The following is a 6,000-nucleotide window of genomic DNA, read 5'->3' as shown; positions in this document are numbered from 1 at the left end:
CTTGGTGGGAGGATTAGATGGATTTTGTCGTTTCCGTCTGGGAGAAGGGAATCCAGTATCTAGAGATTATCCATTGTCAGGGCTGTTCTTGAGCTGAGGTTGTACCCTTCTGCATATTTATCATAAATACAACCTTTTTTTCCATGAAGATACTAAGCTATGAGCACGTAATAAACTCAAATTGGCCTTTGAAAGTTCTGTCTGGGAAGTAGTGGCTTATCTGTCAATTTAACAAATATTTATTAGATATCTGCTTTCTGTTATGTTCTGAACACTGAGATACTAGTAAAAAAAAGTTGACAAAATTAGTCCATTTTAATGGACTGAGTGCAAGATAAGTAACCTTCTTTAAACATGTAATTTTTGTGTGTACGGATGTGTTCATGCTATGTACATGCCTGGTATTGGTAGAGACAAGAAGAGGGTGCTAGATCTCCTAGAATGGAAGCTATAGGCATTACAAGCTATGTGAGTTCTGAGAACTGAATTCTGGCTCTCAGTAATTGCAGCAAGTGCTCTTCTTGGCAGTGCCATGCCTTAGATTTCAACAAACAGCCTAAGACTAGATGTCCTCATCTGTAAATGAATATAGCAGGTTCTGACCTCATGGGACAGTGTGTAAACATTAAATATGCTATTGGGTAAAGTGCTTAGTGGTTAATTGTATCATCGACTACAAATGAACAGGCAGATGGTGACTGAGTGTATGGCATGGACAGAACTGCATTTCAAAAGTAGAGTTGAATTCTCTGAAGCATCATCTCAACACTGACCTGAAGGAGCCAAGGGCTGCCGGCTGCTGTGGGAAGCAGTGCTTAGGCAGAGGGGCAGACACCACAAAGACCCTGGGACGGAATCATATAGCTTACTTGGTGAGCAGTCAGGGAAGTGTGGAGGGTGGTGAGAGAGGGGGTTGGCAAAACTGAGGAGCCGGTGGCAATTCCTCATACCCCACTGTAAGGGCCTGAGTTTGGACTCTGAATCACATAGGGTTTAACTAATATAACACTGTGACTTATTCTTTAAAAACTTCCACTGACTGCCATGATAAAATGTTACAGGGAGCTGTGTGAAAGTAAGGAGTCTAGATTCGGCCCTCTCTTAGTGGCCCATGTGAAAATGGATGGTCTGTCACATGGGTGGTAGACACAAGTGATATTCTGTGTCTATGCTGAAGGGAGAAGCAACAGAGTATCAGAACGGCTTGAGTGTGGGAGGTAAAGACAGGTGCCCAGTTATATGGCCTCGGCAACTGAATAGTCTGCATTGCCAAGGTGCAGGTGGGAAACCGCCCTGACCAGGGCTGGAGGGCGAGGCTAGGAATGGTAGCTCTGCTCATCTTTGTGTGTGCCAGATTTCCCAAGCAATGGACTTAGACCTCACAAGTCATGTATCCCTTTTGTAAGTTAGAAAATCACTTGCTGAAGTCTTTGGTTAATTGGGAAATATCATCCACAATATACCTGCGCCCAAAATACAGTATTATAATAAGATTCTAGAACAGAAGAAAAACAATACATGCCTCTTACACTCAACAAAATATTTTCCTCAAAATGAAAATTAAGCACCGTTTTATCCATATCACATGAAAAAGAGAAGGAAGCCCACAGATTACAAGTTCACCGTGACTCCTGGGAAGTAACTACAATTCATGCATTTTAAGTGGGGTGATATATTTTTTATATGTGGGCCACTTAATTTCTGGTGTATTTGCGATTGAACTATTTGAGTATCCTGATACAGTCTTAACTATATTAAACATGGAAATACATATAAAAGTCCATTCAGTATTTCCTAATTTCAAAATTATCTTGATTATTTTTTTTTAAAGCTAACAGTTCATCATTAATGATCACATTTGGCATCATAAGGATGAGAAAATATTAATAGTTTTCTAAAAGACAATGTCTCTTCCTTCTTAACTGGTGCTGTGAGGAAAGCCTCCAGAAGAGAGTTTAGCTGATCAAGTAACATGAATGAACGCCATGATAATCTTCAGGGAATAATTCCCAGCACACTGGAGAGACCAACCTTCTGCCTGCACTTCATTTAGAATCTAGGGTTTTTTTTTTTTTGTTTGTTTTGTTTTGTTTTTTTTTTTGTTTTGTTTTGTTTTGTTTTTTCAGGTAGGAATCCCCATCCTCTATCTAGCTCAATGCTGCTCTTCTAAGTTAAGCAATGGATTTGTATATTATCATTTATACAATGATAGTACACAAAGAGGGAGTACACACATCAGAGGCCTATCATTTGATTTCTTACACCTCCTTCCCCCCAACTCCCCCCCCCCAACTGCCCCCCCCCTACCCCAGAGATTTGGTTCCCTTTTGAGCTGAGCATAAGATGAACTGGAATTCAATAGGAAAAAAAGGAGAGGAGGAAAATACAAGCAAAAGTAAGGCTTTTGGAAAACTTCATCAACAGAGAATCTAAAGATACAAATCAATCATGAAACGGTTATCACACAAAATAGGAATGTCTGTGGATCACGGCTCTAGAAAAGGGATCCCAGCAGTGAGTTCTGTGGGACTGATGCCAGAGCCAGCACACATCCAAAGGCATCAGCCAGAAATGAAATCAAATGGCAGAGGGAAGGAACATACCAGGGCGACCTCAGCACCCGCAACGGGCTATGCAGGCGAGGCATGACAGATGTCGCAGATTCTCTCTCAGCTCATTCAACCCCATACCACCAAAACCAGCAGCAGTAGCTGCTACAAAGACATTGCCTGTGGGTCTAAGAGGGGGGGTGGTTTCAGGGAGGGGTAGTTGTCCTGTTACAGAATACTCTTTCTACAGACTCAGCACTTCTGACACCATCATAGTAAGGTCTGATGTCTTAACCATTTTTCTCAGGACTGGAGTTTCATCTCGCAGGGATTTCTCTACAGTGTGATTCCTGATTCACATCCCTCCACTCAAAGCTACAAGAAGCAAAGACAGAAAATGTCCTGTGCTTTCCAGTAAGCAGAAATGGGGACCACCGGACAAACTGCTGGAGTGCTGGCTGTCACAGCTCTGGTGAAAGCTGACAGATCTGCTCTTGTGAATGGCAGTGAAGAATGTAACCCCTCTACACGTCTCCACATCAACACCGCATAAACAAGTTGTTCACACTGATAGGCCCCTCAGTGTAACTCACTTCACACGTCCCCTGTCTTTCTGGCTATCGCTAGGACAGAGCAGCATGCTTCAGCCATTTTCTGCTTCTCTCTAGCCCTTTCCGTATAGGCCATACTGACAGGGCATGGCAGGCGTATGTACCTCACACACACCATCTTATCAAGAGCCCGACAGTGACAGTTTGAAAAGGATGGCCACCGTCTGTCACTGAGTGTGTTCTAAAAACAGCAAACCACTCTGCTCCTCACACATTGTAATGACCTGTTTTATGATGTCCCCATTTTTAGATGGACAGATGCATTACTGACTGTGTGGCCTCAGAGGAAGCGATCCTGAGGGCATGTGGCAATGTGCAGTTTTATAACATTAAAATCCCAGACAGATCTGCATTAACTTCAATTACCCTCTGAGAAAGGAAATCCCGAGGGCTGGTTGACCTCTTAACCCAGCACCAGCTTTACCCAACGTGGACGGCACGGCTTCTTCCCATAGTGAGAACAAATGCCAATTGTTTCTCTCCCTTTAGTGTTGTCACGGTAAAGAACAAGAACTCTGATAGGGTGCTTGGTCTCAGCCCAATATCCCTGACCAAAACACGCAAACAAAAAATAAGCCCAAATATAAAAATTAAGTGAAGTTTAAAGACTATTTTTAATATTCTTTCACATTTTAAGTTGTTATTGTTACTATTATTAAATTTAGTGAAATTTGTAATGGTGAAACCCCACAATAATCTAGTTACTACTACATCTCAGAACCTCTGTTTTTTGCAGTTAAAATAAGATGACCATTTAGCTAAACTAAGATTTTAATTTTGTCATTCAACTGTCTGCCTTCCAGGGTATCAGAAGGCACCATGCAAGCTTCCAAAGGAGGGAAGCCGCCAATAGTCCTACCCAGCTGCGATGCCCATATGTGACAAACCAGCACCACACTGTAAATGGAAGGATGCTGTAGTGGCTCACATATCTTTGTGGGAACCAATAGCTCTCCAACTGGACTTAAGACCCACTCAACAAAAGGGAAACCATGCCTGGTACTGGAAACCTAGCCAACTACCTACGGCTAGTGAAGTCATGGGTCTTGGAGGAAAATCTACAACCATCACTTTATTAAAATAGCATTATCCCTAACTTCATTCTAAATATTTGTCCTTCTACCCACCAATAAAATATAGTCTCAGCTCATGCAGTGGATATTTTCTTTGCAACTGACAGAGATCATTACAGAAATCATAACCTATAAAAATGCAGAGTTGTAGAGTGCAGTCCCAATGGATACATCTACAGAACAATACCCATACTCAAGGCTTGGGGAATATTGCAAAAGAGGAGGCAGGAAGATCTACGAACTAGATGACCAGAGAGTTGTATGCAAGATTGTAATGTCAGAAGCTACAGTGACAAAGTCACACCGATATGACTGCCTAAACAGGAGCTTTAAAGGACAGTAAAATTAGATAGGCTGATGTAGATGGCAGCGGTGTGGTGGTGAGCCCAAAAGGCCTCAACCCTACACAAAGAACTAAGACATGCTGACAGGGGAAGAAATTGTCTTCTCCAAGGAAGAACACACCAACTGGTTCTCCAATACCAAATGGTTGGCTCCAAAAACAATATATATATATATATATATATATATATATATATATATATATATATATATATATATATATTATAGACTGAGCAGGTTATGATTAGAAATATGAGTTTGTATGTATATGTACATATACAGATATATATGCAGATGTATAAACAGAGACATATACAGACATATGTATATATTAACAATTAATACATATACACACACAGAGACATATACAGACATATGTATATATTAACAATTAATGAAAAAGAGCAAGGAGGAGAGAATAGGAGGGTTTAAAGGGAGAAAAAGAAAAGGGCAAATAATAAAATTATAATTTCAAAAATAAAAGAAAATATAAACTGTGTTTTAAAAACTGAAACTCTTCTCTGACTGGTCCCTGCAGAGAGCACCAGGGAGCTCTGCTGGGCTTATACCGAACTGGTGAAGTGGCCACATCAGAGGAAGAATGGAAGAGATGGAGTTTCAACACATATGGACTCAGACATTTCATAATGTCTGCAAAGATGGACTCCGCCTAGCTGTCAGCAGAAACAGTAAAGAAAACGTGCGCGCTGCAGGACGGGGTTTCATCAGCTATAAACTTATGTTAGCTGCTGGAAACCGAGTGCAGTAGCAGAGCACAGTCAGGAAAGTAAGCCGGACACAGAGGATAAATAAATACTGCATTTTCTCTAACTGGTGGATCACAGATTTTACATAAACACATACAATTGTACATGTACACAGGGTACCAAAACATAAATGAGTGTGCTAGTGGGCAGGACGGGCAGAAGCGGGGAGGGAGGGTAGATACGGGCAAGGCTTCGCTATGTACAATGAACATGCAGATAAGAAGTAATGCAGTGCTGTGTTTGCACAACCAAATGCTGCCTCAATTGTCCGAAATTCTGAGCTGACTTGACAACACCTTTCTTTTCTCTGAAATTTTCTCCATCTTCTTTCAAAAGAAGGATTTTCTGGATCCTGGGAATCCTGTCTTCTCACCTCAGGTTTTTAGTCACAGTCATGAAGGACAAAGGTTGTGGTGGTTTTGGGCACACTCGTGTGTGTAAGGTTGAGCGCTCAGCACTATTTTCTAGCTGTAACTCAAGTGAACCCTGGGCATTTCTCTTCTATCCTCAGAGGTAATTGATAGTTTTACATGTTTTTACATATTTGTTTTACATATGTGCATATCTATAATGATAAAAATAATCTTTTATATGCTTAAAAATTATATATATATCTGGTTTTGTTTGTTCCTTTTAAGAAACAGTAATATAGTTCTGC

This window comes from Apodemus sylvaticus, chromosome 16 (genome assembly GCF_947179515.1).
Source record: "Apodemus sylvaticus chromosome 16, mApoSyl1.1, whole genome shotgun sequence".
In the NCBI taxonomy this organism is placed as follows: domain Eukaryota; kingdom Metazoa; phylum Chordata; class Mammalia; order Rodentia; family Muridae; genus Apodemus; species Apodemus sylvaticus.
Note: the sequence above shows the minus strand (reverse complement) of the source record.